Source organism: Triticum dicoccoides, chromosome 4A (genome assembly GCF_002162155.2).
Source record: "Triticum dicoccoides isolate Atlit2015 ecotype Zavitan chromosome 4A, WEW_v2.0, whole genome shotgun sequence".
Classification (NCBI taxonomy): Eukaryota; Viridiplantae; Streptophyta; class Magnoliopsida; order Poales; family Poaceae; genus Triticum; species Triticum dicoccoides.
The window spans coordinates 250,313,136-250,337,334 of record NC_041386.1 but is presented as its reverse complement, the minus strand read 5'-3'; positions in this window follow the sequence as shown (position 1 = coordinate 250,337,334).

Below are 24,199 nucleotides of genomic sequence, written 5' to 3'. Positions count from 1 at the left end.
CATGATTCTATGAAAATAACAGTCGACTGAAAGCAAATAGGTCAGTCCATTTTTTCTGCACCATCTGATGTACAAAGAACGGGCAGATCGCCTTCATCTACCTCCAGCGAGTCATTGTTGACGATCTTCCTGGAAACGCCAGCGACCACCGGCCCAATATTCCTCCCCTGTCGGCGCCCTCCCCTCGACCTCACCGCACCGCCGTGCTTGGCACCGCCCCCCCGGCCATCCATTCAAGCCCCGCCGACCTCCAGATCGGGCGCAAGCAGCTCCTGCGCCCCACACCCCTATGATAGACACCGATGCGCCGGTTCACCGGGGAACAGGCGGACTAGGTGCTCCGCGCGCCTAAGCGGGTGATGCTTCTTTTAATCGCGGTTCGACTGACCCTGAATTGAAATCCAGACGGGCTACTGACCTCTAGCAAAGGTGAAATAGTAAAAGGAAGGAAACCTTGTGCATTTAGTATCACGAAGAAGATGCAGTAAGAAGCGCTCAACTAGTTTCTTTCGTGGGATGAATACGGTGTGAGGGGAGACGTAAGATTTGCACGAATAAGGGAAGAGGAGTACCTCTTTCTGCTGGCAGTGCTGTGTCCTCCTTCTGTTTTTCCGACGATCTTCTTGTTGTTCGCCGGAAACCAGAAGTTGTGGAGGATGGTGCAGCCTTGGACGAACCCATGGCCAAGTTGTTGAGTGTGGTGCGGTGGCCGTCTATCGGCGGTGGGGAAGCAGATCCGAGGCGGCGAACGACGGCGTAGCGGGAACAGCTCCGGTGCGGTGGACGGTTGCGACAGTGGAGCCGCGGCAGTGAGGCGCAGGATGGTGTGGCCGGGGTGGTTCTGGTACGACGCATGTCAGCGTCGGCGTCGGCGTCGTGGAGGCAGCTCTTCCTCGGCTTCAGCTGCTAAGTCCTTGAGGGCGTTGCGGTTGCGGTTGCGTTGGACGACGACATCGGGGTATCGGCTCCGGCGTGATGGAGGACGGCGGCGGTGGATTGGCCGCTATGGGGTGGAGGACGGAGGAGGCTGGGGTTTCGCAGCTGGTGGAGAGGGTGTTTTCACGCCCACGGAGTATGAATGGGGAAACGGAGGGAGGCGGGGAACTAAGGGGGAACAATGTTTCGGTTTGAGACGCGCTTGTTTGAAATTTGGGGAAAGTTACAAACTTTCCCCCCATCTAAAGTTTCGGACATATTGCAGGTTGGGGGTAGGACAGTCATGTCAGGTGTCCCAAATGTGGGCGGGATAGATTTCGGCCAAGCGCATGGGTAGGCGCCCACGGCGTATGAATGCTTCTCTGGCGTCTTGGTGAAGTTACAAACCTACCCCGGTTTAGACCTTTGGACATCGGGCCGATAGGCTACACTGGCCAGAGTCAGGACAGTAATTTCCTACCACCAAAACATTAGTCTCGCGTGGTTTCGGGTGACCAGAGGCCTATTTGGCGCTTCGTTCAATATTTGGGAGCAGAAGCATTAGGCCTCCTTTGGTTTGTAGGATTTTTGTAGGAATTCTATAGGATAGGATTTGCAAAGGAAAATTTCCTTTGAAGCCCTTTGGTTTGTAGGAATGGATTCCTATTCCTATGTAGGATATGAATCAATCCTTCACGTTTTGGAGGAAAAAACATTAGCCTAGACTCAATGGAAAAAATCCTATCCTATGCACCAAATGACATCTCTTTCTCTATAGGAATTGACATGCATGTCATCTCACTTCCTATGATTTTCCTATTCCTACAAAATTCCTATCCTATGAACCAAAGAAGGCCTTAACGTTTTCGGTTCTCTTGAATTGAACTTTCAGGATTTGTCAAACTTCACAAATATTTACTCTTGAAAATCCTAAAGCTACGATTATTTTGGAATGGAGGGGGTACGTTTGAATATACATTGTACACGAGTATATATTAAAAAATATGCAACTTACCTCAGTTCATGCATGGTTCTAGATATAATCTCCTTGGTTGCAAAAAAAGTTAGATATGCGTATGAATATATATAGCATGTTCAAACTCACAACAAAGATTGATGCCCCCTTTTACATCTGATTTACAAATGCCATTATCTCGGGTTCAAATAGATGAATGCACTTCCTATGAATTCGAATCTTCGAAACCCCCTTTATGTTGAATTCGACATGTATTCTATTTCGTAGCTAGCAATTTGGAATGTATCCATGCAAGTGACAAATGTATAAAGTGCTTCACACTAACAACATGGAGTGCACTAATTAATGTTTATATATGAATTGCAAAAGCATCCATTGCCTGTATTTCAAACCGATCTCACTCTATGGATCAATAATATGAAATAAACACATGCACATGCTAGAATTCAATTGCAGTTGAAGAAAGAGCCTACTCCTGGTACTGTATATTAGGGATAGGGGTGTGTACAAAGTACACGTGAATACCAGGCATTGTGCGTGTGTGTATACTATCGACGAACTAGCCCCCAAGATTGTATAACATACTAAGGGCCTAGGGTTACAAATCATATATAGTCGGCTTATCACCAGTGGGGATAGAGTCCTCCGCGACTCTGGTAGCTTCGTGTTGTATGCCGAGTCCTCCACATGGGTCTTCGTATAACACGCCTCGGTCCAACCTATATGTGGCGCAGGATGGAACCGACCCATGAGTCTTCATGTTGACCCACCACAACTAGAAATGATGTTCCCACCACACCACACATGCAATCGGCCACTAAGAAAATAAGCATATACAATAGTACAACGGTATCTAGCTCATGATACGTCTCCATATTTCATTGATGACACTGACGGACTTTGCATTTGATGCGTGCTCCGTATTTTGTTGATGACACTTACGGTCATTGTATTTGAAGCGAAAGCACGATATGGTCACTGGACTTCAGAATAAGCTCATCACGGTTAACACATACATTTTGTCGTGCTAACCAACATGTGGTTGGATGGTTAGAGGATAGTGGTTTCTCGAGCCCACGAAGGTTAAAGTCCCGGTGCTCGCATTTATCTTGTGTTAATTTCAGTATTTTCCGGCAACGTACGTTCAGTGGGAGGAGACATTCCACTCGACTACGAGGCACCTATGGTGACTTCGTAAAATCTCAAGATCATATATGCTGGCCCACTCTCTCGAAGGTGCTCATAGGGGTAGGGTTCGCGTGTGTGCACTTATAGCGGTGAGTGCTTGCGCGTATATATGAGCCCTTGCATCTGTACCATGTTAAACAAATACATATCATGATTATACGGTCACTAGCTCACCCGTACAACTCCGTATTTTGTTGATAACACAATCAATTGACCAGTCAAACGTTCCACGCGGCGTTACTTGTGTTGCACCATCGGGGCGCGTAACCATGGGGCCCACCTGTCAGCCCGTATATGAAAGAAAGAAATGGTAGTTTGAGTCTGTACTGTGTTAATAAAATAGGAGTACATTTTAGGGTGATCATACGGTCACTGGCTGACCATACAGCTCCGTAATTTGTTGATAACATGATCAATTGACCAGTCAAACGGTCCACATTCAGCAGCACACATTACCATAGGGCCCACCCGTCAGCGCGTATATGAAGGACATAAATGGTAATAAATTAGTGGTTGCTGGGTATCCGAAGTTGTGATACCTCTGGTTGGCAGTCCCCGGCAGTTGGGGGGCGTTCATTGGGCGGTGGGGTGGGGATCCCCGGAGAAAAAGCTCGGCGAGGGTGGGGGGCTAGAGGGATGGCCGGTGCAGCGGCGGACCGGCGGTGGGGAGTGGTTTCGGGGAGGGAGGCCCGGCCGGGGGTTGCGGGGGCTGGCGGTTCGGCCGGTGGTGGCTGGTTGCTCAGGGGGTGGAGTTTGATGATAAACTAGAGGCCCTTGATTTCGTATCCAACGGCTGGAAAATCTAATGACCAGAGATGTAAAAGTCAGTCGACTGACATGTAGCCTCACCCCGCACGTACACATGCACGCACGCAAGACACGCACGCATGTAGGTGTGCAACACTGACACATACACACGCACGCATGCTGGCATGCAACACTGACACGTACACATGCACTCACGAACGCATGCGTGTACGCACCCATGCATGCAACACTGAAACGTACCTTTGCACGCACGCAACACTTGCACGCCTGCATGCACGCAACATAGGACGCAAGACACACGTTCAACCTATACGTGCATACACCCTTTGTTAAGGACATGGATTGTTACAGGTATTAATCAATCTTATCTGTGATAAGCAGAACATTGATGTTTCCAGCGGTCTTTATGAACCACAACACATCGAATGGGCTATCAACATAGTAGGCTTATCTACATTAAAAGATGATGTCACACTTAATGAACAATCATCGGTTTATGAAATGCCCGCTTTTGACCGCTCTGGCCCACCAAAGGTTCCTCTGCTGTGCGCTACATGCGTTGGGTCACTGACATGGATGCCATGCACCCAAAGAGCCCACATGCCAGTGGAAGAACGGCGCGGCATCCTAGGTCAGAGTCGAGGGCGCCACTCGCGGCACGCCCGGCTGAACACGCCTCCGTGCCGCATTCAAACGCCTCCATGAAACCCGCCCATGTGGAAGCCGAGAAACCCACTCTAGACACACGTCCGTTCATGACCGGGCCGCTCCCCTATCTCCTCCACCATTTTGTCCACTCTTACAATGGCTTACGAAGAGTAGTTATTCCACATCCAAGCCGGGTGGGTAGCCCGCCGGATATGAGCTATGCAGCTCGCTGATCCACCTCCCTCCCCTCGCCCGACGGAGCCAGTTGCCGCCCCAAGCCGTCGAATTTTGCCATGTGTTGTTTTCATGGACTAGCAAGATGCCTGTGCATTGCATGGAACATCAAGATGCATTTTTTACAAACTCCCGCATGCATGCAAGGGATAATTAATGTCCTCCTTTGCTAGTACCACGAGGCAAACACCATTAATATTGCATCGATTAGTATTAGTGGCCTTGTATATCTGCAAATTGTAATTTTGATAGTGGCCCCTTGTATATAAAAATGGAGGGAGAAAGATGAGAGATAAGGTGAGGAGGAGTGGGGCGTGGTGGTGACAGGTGGTCGGACTGGGCAGAGGCATGGGGATGGACGGCGCATTATGTCTAGGTTTTTATCTCTCTCACACACACCCACGTGGGTGGGGGACGTGCACGAAGAGAAGAGGTGCACGCACGGTGCATGTACTCCCGTCTCTTTCCCAACCACACCCGCGTGGGTACACGGTGGAGCTCATTTCTATACGAAAAAGGCAGCCCACGTGGTAATTTGGCACGTGTACTGGTTGTCCACTTGGTGGAGGGAGGATCGTCTACCACGGGTGAACAAACAAATTGCAACTTGACGCGTTATGCTAAATTTAAAAAAGAGGCAAACCATGTGGGGCCTACCTTAGAGGCAAGGCTCTATACACTGGAGTACTTTTGATGTGTCCCGTCAACTCGCAGAATGAGGAGAAGCTTGCTTAGTATGCCGTCTCCCCCGCCCATGGGCGCGGGAGATCGCAGGATGAGGTGAAGCTTGCTTACTACACCTTATGCCCGCTCCCTCACCCACGCGCACGGTGGCTTGCATCACGAGGAGAAAATTTTACTACTCCCTCCGTTTACTCCTCGTCCCTACTACGTACTTTGGTTAGTACTCCCTCCATTTACTTATACAAGGCCACTATAAAAAATACATTTTGCATCTATACAAGGCCACAAATAGTAATCGAGACAAAAGTAACTACTCCCTCCTTTCCAGTTTATGGCTCAATTTCAAAATCTCTCCAACCAAGGTAGATGGTGAGTGGTCGAATTAATTTCGTATTTTGCACAAGAATTAGTACGCTCGTTTTTCTCAAGAAGTTATGTTTACCGAGGCATTAATTAGAACGAATGCACGAATGCATGGTGAGTGGTCGAACTAAATTTCCATGAACTTGTACATGCATTGGTTAGTTTCCTCTTGACACTGCTTGCGTCGGGTGATCTAACACACCTCGAAATCCAACATGTAATGGTACTACTACTAGTATAGTAGAAGTGAGACATCAAACGGAAAAATGAATGTTTTTTAGACGAGCCCTATAAACCCTAGTGGGTACGTACTCCGTAAAAACAGATTTTTCCAAAACTAAGTCGCTCCCTTTCATGAATTCTGTAGTATACTCCTCCGTCGACACTCCCTTTTATGAATTCTGTACTTCTTGTCGCCGACATGTGGGACATATAGCAACCGGGTCGACGTGTCAAGCACCAAATAACAGTGCAGAACAGCAGGGGGACGCACCCCACTTGTACCGGCCCAGTAGTAGTAATGAGCAATGAGACGTCAAATCACAATGCTGCACTTTCCCAGACGAACGAAGCAACCATTATTTCACACTTCGGTTCGCCATCATCTCAAACCACGTACTAGTATTGCTTCTACCTCAAGAGGGACACGCGCACCGCCTTGGTACATCATGACACGTGGGACCGCATGACAGGCTATACTTCCTCCGTATCGGTTTACTACATGGCATGCACATCGTTCTAGGTTGAAAATTTAACTGGCTATATATGTGATGAATAGTACTCTAGCCTTTTAAAAAATGTATACTTTTGTACAGTAGTACTATCGATGGATTGCACCATGGAGCAAAAATTGAAATTAAAAAAAAGGTGGTACATATAGAGAGCACTTGTCGCCAAATTATGCATATAGTACTATTAAAAAGGCTAGTCACAATAATGGTGTCCAGCACAACCCACCCCTCAAATAAAACTAAGAGGGTGCTTGGATACGTTTTAGTCCCATGACTAAAAGTAGTGGGACTAAAACATGCTAGCCTCACCCATGCTTGGATCCAAATACTAAAAAGGCTAAAATCAAGTTAATGAGCATTTATTATCCTCCAAATCCTCCAATCCAGAACTCGCCTGTGTTAAAGGAGAGGAGTTAAATGAGTAGAGAGAGGACTAATCCACATTTTAGTAGGGGTACCCCTGACTAAATAATTTTAGTCTCAAGACAAGTTTTAGCCCCTCTTTAGTCAGGGGTGCTTGGAACTTTAGCCTCTTAAAGAGACTATTTTTAGTCAGACTAAAATAAGTCCCTTGGATCCAAGCACCCTCTAAGCATCCTGGAATTCTTTGACAAAACTAAGCACCCTGAAATTCTTTGACAACTAAACTGCTGGCTATATGATGTTGGCCATATATATTATACATATATAATGTGAAGAAACGAGTGGTAGTACTATACCAACTAAAAAATGAAATGTAAGAAATACTAGTATGTACATACTGAAGAGTTAAAGTAACGAGAAGAAACATAACATAGTTCTGCTGGGGGATTAGCACAACACACCCCTCAAATTAAATTAAGCACACCTGAAATTAAACTTTGCAACTATTCCGATAGACACTGCATTAGAACCACCATGAGCAACGACACTGCCACCTTACTCGGAGTCCTCGTCCACATCCTCGACTTCGTCCTTGTCCCTCTTCCTCTTGGCCGATACCTCTTTGATTGAACCACACACTTGGCTATTGCTCTTCATCCAACCCTTGTAGATATTGAAGCAAAGGTAGCCATCCATTGCAGCGTAGTGGATGTGGTCTATATCTAGTACATTTCGTTGCCATGCATGACGATGAAACGTGTAATGAGGTTTCTCCAGTTTACTGTATGAAGGATGAACCATGGCTCCTGCCAGGGTCAGCATTGAAGGCTGATGAGAGGACACCAGCCGATTCTTCTGGAGGTCGAAGGTGTTGCCTACAATGAGGCCTATCCGACGCATGACTTCTTTGTCGTTACCAAAGTCTATAGTAACGAATTTCACTGTTTTGTCCTTGGGGAAGTTCTTAAAATCCTAGCACTCAACGTCGGCATGGCATATGTGGTAGACCAAGCAAACGTTATGTATGCAAACCTGGATCACGGCGGGCTTCTTCCTCTCTTCGTCCTTTAGATCCTTCTCTCGTCCCAGGACTGTGGTGTACTCAACATCTAGCCCAACGACCCACTCATCATCTGAGTTTTTGAACATGCGACTGAAGCGAGAAAGGCATCCTTTCACCATCGCGGAAGAACGGGTGTAGATGACGTCGAACTCATCGCCGGTGATGGTTCTAACCTTATACTCACCGCCGATCGTGGAGATTTGGGATGCCATGGATTTGGGAGGAGGGTTAGGATTAGTGGAACTACCGTAATGTGAATGGACGGGACAACTAGGAGCGAACCGCCGTAGTATTGAAGGACGTGTGGGGACGAGTAGGAGCGAACTGCCATCGTGCGAATGGCAGGGTAGTGGCTTTCCATTCTCCCATGATACGGGCTTCCGAGAGCCCTTGGATATGAGATCGAACGGTTGCATGGCGTGATTCTAGACCTATGGGTGAATATCCTATCCTGGAGGGTTATTCTGCAAATTTTCAGCAACTTAGCATGCGACCATTTGATCTCAGATCCAAGGGCTGCCAGCAGCCCGTATCATGGTCGTGCCTACCACGACCGTCGCGTCGCTTGCGCGGTCGCGCCCTTGGAGATTTAACACGGTATGTGTGGATATCCGATGTTGGCATGTCATACATAGTCATCACTTAGTCACTCATACTACAACAAGGTTGGCTATAATTGTATTTTTTACTCCTCTCTATCTCTTTCTTTGTACTCAAGGAAGAAACGGTGCTAAGTGCGTGTATTTATTGCATTTGCCAAGGAGTGACCTCTTCCAATGAAATGGTGTTGCTAAGTTTGCTTCATTTAATTAGCTATAGACTCAAAATTGTCTTTTCACCTATGTACACGTGCTTAGCACCGTTTCTTCCTTGGGTCACCAAACTAGTCTCTCTCTTTTTGATTAACTTGCCACATCAGACTTTATGCCTATGTGGCAAGCTTAAGCACCTCTAGGAGCAAGTAAAAGTAAGTACAATAGTGCGCTTTACATGGCATTTTTGCATATGTGGAGGAAAGAGAGGCAAGGAAAAAGTGGAGAAGTGGGCTCTCATGCAAGAGCCAGCCTCTACTACATGGTGGAGCATTGGGAGAGGCACCTATATGGAGGTGGTCAGGAATCTGGGAGACTCATGCCGGTCGTAGCGCCGCAGTTAAAATGATAATGGCAAGTCAAATCACGGGGCCCCACCTGTCCAGCAGTAACTCGCTGTCAAATCACACAGCCCTACGTTTGCAGCAGCCTACTCCCTTGTCTTCTCGCGTCTCTGTCGAACCGACTAGGCGGAACTGCCCCGCCGCCTACCGCGCAGGAAAAGCCACGCCCTTGACTTTTAAATACAACTACATCCCCTTAAGAATCCAATGATATAGTTTTTGTGACATAGTAACTCATATTTAATTAGTCAAATGGATGACCTAGAACTACGTGTAGGCCCTATAAACCGAGACGCCTAAAAATAAAGAAACCGAGACGGAGAGGGTAGTTCAGCACATATCTTTTTAGATCAATATAGTCGGGATTCACCAAGGAGCAAAACCAAGTGGTAGGCTGCTCCTGTCGTGTTGGCGTAGCAACTCAAGCAGGGTCAGCCTGCACACGAAATGGCAACACACTTAACAGGACCCCTTTGACCGACATGTGGCTCATCCATCGTCATGTTCCACGTGTGATGCACCAAATTACAGTTCAGGGCAACGGTTGGAAATGTAGGCACCCCGGTCATAGCGCCGCAGTAGTAGAAAATGAGCGACGAGGGGTCAAATCACAAAGCCCCACCTTTCCCGCATTAAGCTGGACGGATGAAGCAACCATCATTTCACTCTAGGGTGCAAGAGCATAAAGAAAAGAGAAAACAATGATGCATGCGGCAGCTACCTAGGGCACCCTAGGGTAGGGGTCTCCACTACAGATACTTTTTTTGAAAGTGCCTCCACTACAAATCGGCTTCTCCCTCGTCCTCTTGAAAAAAACCGATGATGAGTGCGGCGGTAGGGTTTGTAGGAGTACTACGGCGTGTGGGGCCACGTCATAGTAAATGGGTTCGAGCCGCCGCCTTAAATATGTGTGGGCCGCTTGGTTTTACGGGAACGAGGCAGCATTTTGGGTTCGGGGACCAATGGAGATATAGTACATACAAAAAATTGTGGACGTACGTTCGACCGAAAGGCAATGATGCATGGGCCCTGCATTTTGATATACCCGGGGCCGCGTGAAATTTGCTACTCTACTTAAAACTAGTAAGGTACACATGTATTGAACGCATGAGATTTCGAAACCAAATTATGAATAAATACACACTATAGGATGTAAAGCTTTGAGTCATATATGCATGATGTAGATGTTCGTTTAGTTCTTATAGTTCATCTCATTCAAAATCAATAAGTTTTATAAAAATGTTAAGATTCATGGGGTTGTGCATTGTACTCCCTTCGTTCCAAAATAGATGACCCAACTTTGCACTAACTTTGTACAAAGTTAGTGCAAAGTTGGGTCATCTATTTTGGAACGTAGGGAGTAAATCATAAAGTAAAAAACAAATAATGGCAATTCATTTAGAAAAAAATAATCAATTATGATACAGAAGATTCTAGAACAAAGGAGAAGTGCTTGTGTTTTGAGGTTTGTGCATTATGCTTAAGTTCAACCATGGAGTCTTCTAAATTGTACATGTGGCAGATCTGGTGGAATGTTGATGATATCCAACGGCCAGTAGTGCTCGGATTTGCCTATCTCTGCACTGTCGGGTTAGCTTCATCCAGCGACCATCTTTCAAAGTTATTGGCACACTATATAGTTCTTGTGCCATAGTTGCATGTTTTGGAAAAAAAGCTACTAGTGGGTGTACTCTCTATTTAGGAATAGAACATGTATACATGGAAGTTGTAGGGAAAGAGATGACATGGAGCATCTCAATTCCTATGAGTAGGGAATGGAAAAGAGATGTCATTTGGTTCACATCATAGTAACTTTTCTATTGAATATAGAGATGACATGTTTCTCAATTCCTATGAGGAGGGATTAGGAAAGAGATGTAATTTGGTTCATATCATAGGAACTTTTCTATTGAATATACGCTAATGTTTATTTTCCTTTGAAATTAAGGGAGTATAGGAATCCATTCATATGAACCAAGTGGCTCTAAAGCTATTGAAATGATATCATGTTTATTTCCTTTGAAATGTGGAGTATATGAATCTATTCCTATGAACCAATTGTCTCTAAAGGAAAAAATCCTTTAAAAATCATATCATATAGAGTTCCTATGATATTCCTCGACACTAAAGGATGCTTGAAATTGCTGCGGGTGATACGATGGTCTTTCTTTGTAGACTCCTCACCCAACTTTATAGTTACCTCTCGAAGATGAATGAAATGATATATACATGGTATTCTACATGTGCAATTTGGTACACGAAAACTCAGTAAAAGTTTGCGAGGTTCGAATTTTCAATAAAGCTATATGCACTGCATTTCGGAACGGAGGGAGCATACGGCAGATGCTAACACTCACGTGGAAGATTCATGTGTAGGAGGAGTGTCTGTTCTGTTAAATGACATGGCAAAACTGACACTGTCGGATGCCGATCTAACAGTCCTTACAGCGTTCGTCAGGAAAAGGCTTGTTGCGAACGTTTGTCGGATAATGATTTACGGACACATGCATTGCATTGATACGTGCCCCCCCCTCTCACACACACGCACCCTCACGTGTCACGACTCTCCCGAGTCCTCTCGCAGACTCGCACGTCGCACCCACCGTCTATTTGCAGGTAGACGTCACTCACATATGTGCTCTTCACACCCTACCCTCAGAACTTCTAAAAAACAAAAGACAGCACGCACATTTTATTTTAGCTCACACGTCACACACTTGTACTATTACTCTTGCGGCGAACGTTCTTTGGGCATAGTATATTGTACTCTCACGAAGATAAGCGGTGCACGCACGCACTAGTTCTCTCACACCCACTCGTGGGTACACGTAGGAGCGCATTTTTTGAAGCTGGTACAACAAAATCACTCCACTATATATAAAAGCAGGAGCCTTAGCGCTTGCATTACTAGGGTTCCTCTCGTTCACTCTCTCATGCTCTCCAGATCTAAGCAACACATAGGTGGCCACACTCTCTCTCAGCTCACGGCTAGTCACAAATCCGGCCGGACAACCTCGACCGGGGCAGGGGTGTAGGTGCATCGTTCACGCTGTCGTCGGCGGCGAGGGAGGAGACCAACGGCTGCCCGTGCGTCCCGATCAGCGGCCGTGCTGTTCTCTCCAAGAGAGCGTCGGCTCGGGAGGGCCTCCGACCCCTTCTTCCTCCCTGCGGTCTTGTGGCCAAGATGCGGCCTCCCTACGCCGTCTTTGCGACATGCCGACGACCCTCAAGTATATGTTCCTTCAAAACCTGCCTTCCTCTACTGCCCCAGCTCCCTTCGTGTGGATCCTTTTCTACTTCCGTCCGCTGTTCCAAAGCCACCTAGACTTCTACTAAGGCACGTGCTTTGCACGTATGTTCTGTATGATAGATACTCATATACCTTCTTTTTAGAGAGAGAAATGGGTACTCGTATCTTGAGTAGATATCATAGTGTGTTTGTTTGCATGATCTAAGGACTATTCTAAAATAAGAAGCAAATCACTTGCACAAATCAAACTGAGTTCCAAGTAAGAATTTGATTACAAGATAAAAGTTGTAGTTTTATTATATGCTATTTCCTGGGTTCCACTGATGTATAGTTCCAGAGTTGTTTGACGGTTTATATGCATGTTTATGGACTATTTTGTGCAACTAAATAAGTCATTTAGGTCTGACAGACACTCATGTCCTGTATTAGCTTGAGGTATAGCTTATGTATGACTGAAATTAAATATTACACTTTTTCTGCGAATAATAAAAATATTACATTTCTCGATGAAGCAGAATAAAACTTTAGCTAGCATCATCCATGCAATGTTATGTTATGTGAACAGTGTAAACTTTGTAGTATAGCGGCATCTAAAAAATCCATTATTACAGTAATCTAAAAAAATAAGTTAGTAGTAGAGTGTTTATTTCCCAGGTGACAACAGGGAACCAAAATGTGCTAGCTATTTGCCAACTTGTCGTACTTGCATGTGAGGAGGTGGCACCAGTTTCTAGACATTTCTCAACTTTAGTAGGTGCAATCCAGGTTCAACGGGGACTCCTTTATTTGTTTACTTGGAGAGCAGAGTTGGCCTTGTGCACAAGGAGCGGGAGCGAATCCGGCAACTCTTAGCCGTTAGATCATGTCATCCTTTGTTTGATGGACGGAAGTGATATGCATGAGAGGGGAAATGAATGGTGGATTTTGAGCCAATGCTTGTTTGGGCAAGAGAACCGAAGATGGAGTGGTAAATCCAGTTTCAAAACTGCCGCATTATAGTAGTAGTAGATTAGAAGTAAAGCTATTTCATACAGTCGACTCAAAGCATTGGTTCAAACAGGGAAGAAAGTGGGAGAGTTGTTGCATGAATCTAGGACTTGGTTCTAAGAGGAAACGAGGGAAAGTAGTAATATCTGTCACTGTTTAAATAACTGTATATCTTATTTGCGCAAACAGGGATGTCTGTCTCCATATCGTTTTAGGATGTCTGTCTCCGTATTGTTTCTATCCGCGCAATCAAAAGCACACACCTCAGTTTTAGTACAACTGCGCAAAATGAGATGGCTATCCCTCGCTGCCGTCGTCTAACCTCCCGTCTTCAAGGTATCCCTACATTGGTAGTAACTAAGGTAGAATGACCAACACAATCTAAAAGAAGCTGATTCACACATTTTACTTCCTGATTGCAGTGTAGGGACAAGCGAAAACAACTACATCCTAGTCCGGAATGCACTTTCTACCAGTTCATCCATGGACCAAGGACTAACTGGCACGGCTGCACAACGGTTTTTTGGACAGGTGCACGGACAAGAGGCATTGTGGTCTGCTTATTTCTGCAAATAGCGGTGCTTAAATTTAGTGGATTGCACAAGCATTTCAGCTGGTCAGTACACTGCATGGTTCAGTTCAGCATTCCAGCTGATACCACAATTATAATTGGTTATTCTAGAATGAGAGAACCTAACCCTGAATGGTGGCAACAAGAAAAAACCAGAGTGAACTCCAGGAAATTTAAGCCTGCCGGGAGGCCCTTTGCTCATAGAGAAGCCTTGCTTGTTTTTTCCTGATTTGTAAACCTTCTCACAACTTTGTCTTTTGCTGTGAACTAGTATATGTTTGTTATGTTCTATGAATCATTGAGATGTATAAAATTGCTTAACTTATGCTTTTCGAGTTTTTTATGAAGACGAGTTTAATGTGAGTGTTCCACATGAGCGCTGGACTAGCGTGTGAACGTTTGGAATTTATTACATTGTGGCCTCAATTAACTGCATGAACCACTTTAACAAGATACATAGTTGCTTATATGTCAGACAACAGATTGTTGATTGTTAGCTGGTCGATAGCCTAGTGTTGAAGCGAGCTGAGCCAATGTGCCGTGTTTTGCACAACTTCTTACAAGTGGGGTAGCACCAACAGTGTTTACAAGTACTTATGTATACGTCGGCGCATGGTTCTCGAACGAGTGCTCTATTTCATCAAAACACACACTGCTCATATGATAAACCGTGACAACTTATGTCTTACCATGCCATATTCATGAAAAACTAGTGAGGACGCATCTGTTTTGGCAACAATTATGATGGTTCTCACATGATTCACGGGCACACAAAAGTAGCAGCAGTTCCCATAGACGGATTCAAACAGAGTACTGGCCCCAAAGGGGTCGATAACAGGCAAGGTTCGGATAATTGGACACAATCCAAACTACTATTAAACACTAGCTGGGGCAACTATTTCATGCCTCGATCTAATTTGGGCTGGACACAAGACGGACCTTGCCATGAACATCATCGAGGACGTCCTGCAACAGCTCAATCCTGTGAACCTTCATGAAGACAACCTTGTGGCCTTGCCACTGATAAACTTGTTTGTGGAGGCATGCCATGTCATCTACCTACGTAAGCATGACAAGAACAGTATTCCTCACAAATGAAGGAGTAGCTTCGAACTTCTTGTGCTTCAGTACACCCTGGACAACACGCCTGACAACAGTGAGGCTGGAATACAACTCTTCATTGGTATAACCGCAAATGGCTTCCAGGATCGAACATCCTAAGAACTCTGTTTTCCCAGTGCGTATATTCAGGTCATCCACCTCATAGTGAGTGACATGTACAACCACACAATCCTTGTCTGCATTAGGGCTCTAATTGAAACAGAAACAATTTTGAATTACCTTTCAGTATAAGAAACACAAGTTATTTAAACCACTACATATACCATGGCATCGAAGCTACTAAAATTTTGCATTATTAATCACCACATACTTTCTTTTCTAAAAAAAATCACCACATACTTAGATGAAAAACCACAATCGAGATCAGCAAAGAAGGAAATCACCTTGGGCAACTCAGCGGGGGGGACACATCCTCGAAGGGGGAAAACTGCTCCTGCAGTGCCACGGGGGCTGTAACCTCAAACGGGGCGTTGACCATCTCAGTATCTGGGGTCGCCTCGGTGGTTGCCTCCATCTTCTAGGAGCTCTCTATATCATGGGGATCAGCCTCCCGCGTCTGTTCCAATATCGGTAGATCTTTGCCTGGTTCTCCTTGGTCCATCATGAAACTGACGAATACTAGGAGTCCAGTGAAGGAAAACACAATCGCAATGACAATGAAACAAAAAAGAGAGTGAGGATTGGTTACTGCTTTGCAAAAGTTCTTTTTTTCCTCTGAACGAAAATATACCAACATCACGGATCCGCTTACCTTCCCTTCATTCGGAGAGAAGAAGAGTGGCAGATGCAAGTGTTTCCTTTCTTGAAGACGGTGAGGGAGAAGGGGATTCAGCGAAGAGTGAAATGATGGTTGCTTCGTCCGTCAAACTTAGACTGCAGGGAGGTGGGGTTTTGTGATACGATGGCTCGTTACTGCCGCGCTATGACCGGGGTGACTCTCCACCTGCATACTGCCTTCTAATTTGGTGGATGGCATTTGGGCCCGCGCGCTGCATGGCCCACATGTCGGTGAACAAAAGTATAACGGCATTCAGTATAGGGAGACGTTTCAATGACCTAGGAGGAGCCATAAGCGGTAGAGTGTCTCCACTGTACTAGTAGTAATTGTTCTTCTGGGTAGCTGTAGAGTGTCTCCACTGTACTAATAGTAATTGTTTCTCGGGTCCCAAGACAAAACAGCCCATCCACACTAGTAAATAGTAAAATCAATTCAAAAACCTGGGTGCTCTTTTTTCTCCTCACTCCCACCCACCTCACGTCAGCTCGCTCCACTCGTACCCCCAAATTCCTCACCTCACTCCAACAGAAAACCCTAGCTCCCCTTCTTCCTCACTCCTACAGAAAACCCCCAGCTCCCCTTCTTCTTCGCTCGCACTACAACTAGGCTCGTCATTCGTTACTCTGCTCAAATCCGTGAGCGCGACGCGACGCCCTCGAGGAAAATGGAGTCGACTGACCCCAGCGCCAAGAAGCTAAGGCTCCCGCCAGCGGCGAAGCCTGTTATAGATCCCGCACCCGGCAGTGCGGGGAGAAGCGGCGACCCCGCCCCCACCGGATCCCAGGAACCCGTAGAATCTCGGGTGGACCGCATCAGCGATCTCCCGGACGCCATCCTTGGGGAGATCATCTCGCTTCTCCCCACCAAGGATTGCTGCCGCACCCAAGTCCTCTCAATTCGGTGGCGCCCTCTATGGTGCGCCGTTCCCCTGAATCTCGACTGTCATCAGCTATCTCTCTTCAATGATTTTGAAATCCCCAGAGCCATCATCTCCTCCCACCAGGGCTCCGTTCAAAGCCTCTGCATCCCGTCATGCTACCTGAGCAAGCATACCATGCCCTGCACGGTGGACGCCTGGCTGGAATCCCCTGAATTCACAAAACTACAGTTGCTTGAGTTCTACTATTCCCCTGGAAATCACATACCACATACTGAACGCCATGAACTTGTGCCCTCAGCACCGATGTCCATCTCGGGGTTTTCATCCTCTTTCCACACGCCACCTTCGCGCAGTGCTACCTACCAGACAATCTGGTACTAAACCTTCGACTCCCATTTCTCAAGAAACTTTCACTTGTGCGGGTTCGTATATCAGAGGCCTCATTGCACAGCATGATCCACTCCAGTTGCCCTGCGCTGGAGTGCTTGGTGCTTGTTTTCACAGTTATAATCGGTTGTCTCCAAATAAAGTCGCCTAACCTTGTAAGAATTGGAATTTCTTTTGACGGAAGGCAGCTCATCATCCAAGATGCCCCTTCACTTCAAAGGTTGATCCTTGATTCTAGTTATTCACCATTGCAAATAACCGTCCTCTCTGCACCTAAACTTGAGACCTTGGGTGTAATACATGATCTTTGTGCTCATTTCAATATGGTGTTTGGCTCCATAGTTCTTCAGGTACTTTATATTATCATCTACACTTGTAACCATAAGCTGCATTTTAAATTTCTGCGCATAATTTATATATCATCTTGGAGTACACATTTTGTACTAATATTATGTTCTATGCTCAATGAAGAGTTTCTCCATGGATGGCCTATCAATGGTGCTGGATTCTGTCAAGATCTCATATATCCAAATGAATAGTTTTGATCCGAACAAGATTATTGGCTTGCTGCAATGCTTTCCATGTCTAGAGAAGTTGTATATAAAGGTGATAATTTAACGCAAATTGGAAGACCGCATATAGTGTACTAGAATTAACCATTCAACTGTTGCTCTTTCGACACTCTTCTTTTAGACCTTAACTGTTTTAAATCTTCATGTCTATTTAGGCAATAGGACGGGGTAAGAAAGTTATAACCAATCGGTGGATTCGTAAGCATCAGGATTTTCTCACTTCTCATGAGATTCGATTGAAGACAATAACGGTAGAATGATATGTAGCCAACCGTGCAAACACAAGATTTGTCACATTCTTCCTGCTGAATGCGAGGTTACTATTGTCCATCAGGCTTAAGTTTATCAGCATCATGGTTTTGACGGATGGGTATGTTGAAGAGCAAAAAAAGGAGTTTCAGGTGGGCAAAAGAGCTTCTAAACATGCCGGGCTTCTATTTACAACATACTGTGGTCATAATGTAGTAAATTTTACGACCCAGGATGTTCATTCTATGGACCTGACCGATCCATTTGACTGTTACTGTCGAAAACAGTGCTGGAGTTAGATGTTGTTGCCCATTTCAATCTGGTTTTTTTGTAAATGTGATGAACAATTAACCCTCGTGCTTTTGTACAGTTTGTAAGCTGGAGTTAGATGTTCCTGCCCTTTTCAACTCGGCTGTGACTGTTATATTTTCTTTGAAACAAGGCAAATGGCTTGCCATTCGTTTAATTTAGAGTGAAATATTGTAACAAATCCAAACCAAGGGAAATAACATCACTCTCGCTGGCTTCTTGAGCTCACTGTGCATTACAGAAGCCAAGTGATTAGCCCCCACCAGCACCCACAAACTTATTTCGAACTAGCACATCAGATGGGCTGTAAATTTTCATAGGAAAGGCTGCATGACCGTGACAGATTTGGATTTTGACATTTGGGACCCGCGAGGAAATAGCCTATCCAAGGTGGTGTCGACTTACTAGCCAATCAACAAATGATTCTGCCTACCAGCTGTTGGATTGACATCCAACATCTGTCATGTATCTTCTATCTCCTGTCTTCTTCCTCCAATCGCCCAAACCAAACCACCCCATCGGCTCCGCCTGCTCCCGCCTCCCATGGCTGGCTGCGCCTCCGCCGCTCTACCGTACGTACCCTCCAACGTTGGCCAGTCCCTCCCTCTATTCCCCCACACGTCCTATTATTCTCCGGTGACGTCAGCCCCAACACGCACCCGCGCCCGAACTAGTAAACCCTCGTACTCCCCTCCCATGCGACTGGACCAGCACATCTTCAACGGCTCCTGTTCGTTCTGTCCGAGGCCTCGCCGTCGTCCTCCGCCTTGCGGCCTTGGTTCGCTCGCTGTGCGTGGTGCGTCGCCCTCTTGCGTTGTCAATGTCGTCAACAACCGAGAGGAACAAGGAGATGACTGTATGTGGAGAGGATGACAGTAGGGACCCACCAGCGTCATGGCAGTACGCAAGCAAGTGCCTCTATAGTACAAGCCCAAAAATATGGTTCCTCCTAATGGTTGGACATATGGGGCTCATGCCATTGTCAACGTAGTCAATAAACGAGAGAATTACACTACGAGCGGCTGACACCAGGGACCCAGCAAGTCGCGCAGTTTTTTTAGGAACAAGCAGTTGTTATTTATACTAGTTTTAGCAATGGATCAGGGTAACAATGGGGTTCTGCGGGGGCTGTGGCCCGTCTAGCCAGGGTTTTATTTATGTTTACCACATCATGAGCCCAGTTGTGTTTTTTTCTTGCTGAAAATGGCTAGCCCAGTTCTTTTTTAAAGAAATACCCAAACAAGGCCTACTTGCTTTATCGGCCCTGCTGGGCTGCAAATCTTTTAAGACGAGGAGAGTTTCATTCTGTTTGCCCAGAAATGGGCTGTACATTTTTAAAACACATCAAACCGGGAATTAGTTTCAATTTTTTTTCATTACAACACCCTATCAACTTAGTCAACATACGAGAGCAGTGACTGTTGGATGTCCATCCAATGGCTGTCGTGCTTCTTCAATCTCTGCTCTTCATGCTGAAGCTGCTCAAACAAGCGCCGGCGGGACTGCCTGCTCCCTCCTCCTACGGCCGGCTATGCTACCGCGCAGGCCTCACGGCCCCATCGTACTCCCATCGCTGGCCTAGCCATCCCTCTACTCACCCACACATGATGTTATTCTCCGGCGACGGCAGATGAACCAGTAAACCCTCGTACTCCTCCGCGTGGGAAACAACTGCCGAGTATTCCCTGGCTCCGTGTCGTTCCCTTCCTAGGCCTCGTCGTCGTCCACCGCCCTGGTGCTCTCGGCGCGGCCTGGTCAACGTGGTCAATGAACAACATCCATCGGAAGTGGACTGTACGTGGAGAGGCTGACAGCTGGGTCCACGGCCGCACGCAAGGAAGTGCCTCCTTATTACGCGCTAAATAATGATTCCTCCACCTGACAGCTAGGACCCACAGGAAGGGCCTCTGTATTCCACGAAAAAAACGTCCCCCCCCCCGCTGACAGGTCGGACCCACCAGCTATATCTTCGCACGCAAGGAAGTGCCTCCTTATTACGCCCAAAAAAATGAATACCCCCTGTTAGCTGGGACCCGCCATATTGTTGGGATGACTTGTGGCCCTACTAAGTTGACAGGGACGGAGAGCTTTGTCAACTTAGTCAATACTCTAGTGACCGTATGATGTCCATCCAATGGCCATAGTACTTCTTCAACCTCTGGTCTTCTTGCTCCAGCTGCCCAAAGCAGCGCTGGTCGTGCCACTTGCTCCTGCCTCCCGTGGCCGGCTGTGCTACCGCGGAGGCCTCAACGCCCCCATACTACTCCCACAACTGGCTAGGCCATCCTTCCACTCACCCACACCCCCTATTATTCTGCGGGGATGGCAGCCTCACACCGCAGCCAAACCAGGGAATGCTCATACTCCTCTCTGCGTGGGCATCCACTTCCACGTCTTGCACGGCTCCGCATCGTCCCCTTCCTAGGCCTCGCTGTCGTCCACTGCCGTGGTGCTCTCAGCGCGGCGTGGTCAATGTGGTCAACGACCGACTTCCATCGGAAGAGTACTGTATGTGGAGAGGCTGACAGCTGGGTCCACAACAGCCGCAAGGAAGTGCCTCCTTATTACGCAGAAAATAATTATTCCTCCACCTGACAGCGGGGACTCACCGATCGGGCCACCAGTATTTTGTGAAAAAAAATCGTTTCCCCTGACTGCTGGGACCCACCGGACATGCCACCGTATTTCGTGAAAAAAGTTCCCCCCGTTGTCAGCTCGGACCCACAGGAAGTGCCTCCTTATTATGCACAAAAAAATGAATACTCCCCCGGCTAGCTGGGACCCACCTTGCTGGGAGGCTGACTTGTGGGCCTACTAAGTTGATGGGGACGAAGGGCTTTGTCAACTTAGTCAATATGAACGATGCTAGCTCCAGTGACCGTACGATGTCCATCCAACGGCCGTAGTGCTTCTTCAACCTCTGGTCTTCTTGCTCCAGCCGCCCAAAGCAGCGCCGGTCGTGCCGCATGCTCCTACCTCCCATGGCCGGCTGTGCTGCCGCAGAGGCCTCGCCGCTCCCTACTACTCCCACCGCTGGCCAGGCCCTGCAGCGACGGCAGCCTCACACCATAGCCGAACCAGTGAACCCTCATAGTCCTCTCCGCACGGGCTTCCACTGCCGCGTCGTCCCCTTCCTAGGCCTCGCCGTCGTCCACCGCTGTGGTGCTCTCTACGCAGCGTGGTCAACATGGTCAAGGAACGACTTCCATCGGAAGAGTACTGTACGTGGAGAGGCTGACAGCTGGGTCCATGACCACAGCCCAGTTTTTTTGTGAATTGCCAAGTAAGTCGCTTTGTCAGGCATGTTGGGCTGCAAATCTTTCAAGACGAGGAGAGCTTTCATTCGGCTGGCCGAGAAAATGGCCCATCAGTAATGAGAAATGGGTTGTACATTTTTAAAACACATCAAACCGGCAATTAGTTTCAAATATCTTTTTTTTCATTTCAAGATTTTAAATTACATTAATTTTTATGCGTGGAGAATTTGTTGGACTTTATATTGATATACATTTATTTTTAAAATCAATTTGAATGTGAGTCGAAATTTCGGGATTAAAAACAGTTCGGACCGCACCGAAATATGCAAAATTTCGTATAATTTTTTAACCATTGCCACAATATGGGCTGTAATGCTAACAAAAAGAATATGGGCTCCAAAAAAACCTTAAGAATTAGCAAATGGGCTATAAATTATTAGAAATAATGGCAGATGGGTTGTATGTTGTTTTCCATAGATTTGAGGCTTTCCTAAAAAAAGGTTGACGCACAAGCACTGACTGTTGGATGTCCATCCAACAGCTGTCGTGCTTCTTCAATCTCTGCTCTTCCTGCTCCAGCCGCTCAAACAAGCGCTGGCGGGACTGCCTGCTCCCTGCTCCTCGCGGCCGGCTGTGCTGCCGCGCAGGCCTCATCGCCCGACCATACTCCCATCGCTGGCCTAGCCATCCCTCTACTCACCCACACCTGTTGTTATTCTCCGGCGACGGCAGACAAACCAGTAAACCCTCGTACAGTCGTACTCCCCTCCGTGTGGGAAACAACTGCCGAGTCTTCCCTGCCTTCGTGTCATCCCCTTCCTAGGCCTCACCGTCGTCCATCGCCCTGGTGCTCTCGGCGCGGCCTGGTCAACATGGTCAACAACTGACATGCATCTAAAGTGGACTTTACGTGGAGAGGCCGACTGCTGGGTCCATGGCCGCATGCAAGGAAATGCCTCCTTATTACGCGCAAAATAATGATTCCTCCACCTGACATCAGGGACCCACCGAAAGGGCCTCTGTATTTCGCGAAAAAAACGTTACCGCTGCTGACAGCTCGGACCCACCAGCTATATCTTCGCACGCAAGGAAGTGCCTCCTTATTACGCACAAAAAAATGAATGCTCCCCCTATTAGCTGGGACCCAGTATAGTGGCAGGCTGACTTTTGGGCCTACTAAGTTGAGGGGGACGGAGGGCTTTCTCAACTTATTCAATATGCACGATTCTAGCTCCAGTGACCGTACGATGTCCATCCAACGGCCGTAGTGCTTCTTCAACCTCTGGTCTTCTTGCTCCAGCCGCCCAAACCAGCGCCGGTCGTGCCTCGTCCTCCTGCCTCCTGTGGCCGGGTGCGATGCGGCGGAGGCCTCACCGCCCCTTACTACTCCCACCGCTGGCCTGGCCACCCCTCTACTCACCCACACCCCCTGTTATTCTGCGGCGATGGCAGCCTCACATCGCAGCGAACCAGTGAACCCTCGTACTCCTCTACGCGTGGGCATCCACTGCCGCCTCTTCCCCGGCTCCGCGTCGTCCCCTTCCTAGGCCTCGCTGTCGTCCACCGCCCTGGTGCTCTCGGCGCGGAGTGGTCGACATGGTCAAGGAACGGCTTCCATCGGACGTGGACTGTACGTGGAGAGGCTGACAGCTGGGTCCACGGCCGCAGCAAGGAAGTGCCTCCTTATTACGTGCAAAATAATTATTCCTCCACTTGACAGCGGGACCCACCGAACGGGCCACCGTATTTCGCCCCCCTGACTGATGGGACCCACTAGCTACATCTTCGCACGCAAGGAAGTGCCTTACAGTCGAGACCCACCTGGTCGAAGCGTACGTAACGTTGTCATTCTGGTCGCGAACGTGTATGTACATATATACTGGTCGATCTAGAGGCGCGCACGTGTCGTAGTAGAGGCGGCCAAGGTGCAAGAAAGAAAATATGGCCACGTATGTGTACATACGGGCGGGGTCTCGAACGCCTACTCGCGCATACGTACGGCCAGGGCTCGTGTACATGGCTGGGTCGGAACAGAGAAACAACGTCGTCGTCATGTTCATGGGGAGGCAACGGAATGCATCATGTTCATCGGGAGGTCTTGGACGGAACAGGCGATGGAAACGAGGCCTGGTGTATCGCAGAACGGAGGAAACGGCCTTGTGTTCGACCGGCCACGTTTGAAACGGGATCCTGTTCATCGGGAGGGGTCTGGCGTACCGCAAAATGGAGGAAACGGACCTCCTAGGGTCGAAATGGGGGTCCTGTTGATCGGGAGGGGTGTGGCATACCACAAAACGGACGAAACGGACTTGTGTTGGAGCGCTACGGTCGAAACGGGCATCCTGTTCATTAGGAGGGGTGTGGCGTACCGCAAAACGGGACTCCACGGGACACTGTTCATCTCCACTGTCGGCCCCTCCAGCCTCCACGAGCTACTGTTCATCCACCGTCGACCTCCTCCAGCCTCCACTTGCGACTGTTCATCCACGGGCTCCTGTTCATCCAGCCTCCACCGCGCGCTACTCCACGGGCTCCTGTTCAACCACCCCTCCACGGGCTACTGTTCATCCTGCCCTCCACCATCTACTGTTCATCCTGCCCTCCACGGGGTGGTCCTGTTCATCCAGCCCTCCACGGGGTCCTGTTCATCCAGCCCCAACCGGCTCGATCGATCGGGGTCCTGTTCATCCAGAGGCAACATCACGGGGTCCTATTCAGCCACCCCCACCGGGAACTGTTCATCCACCC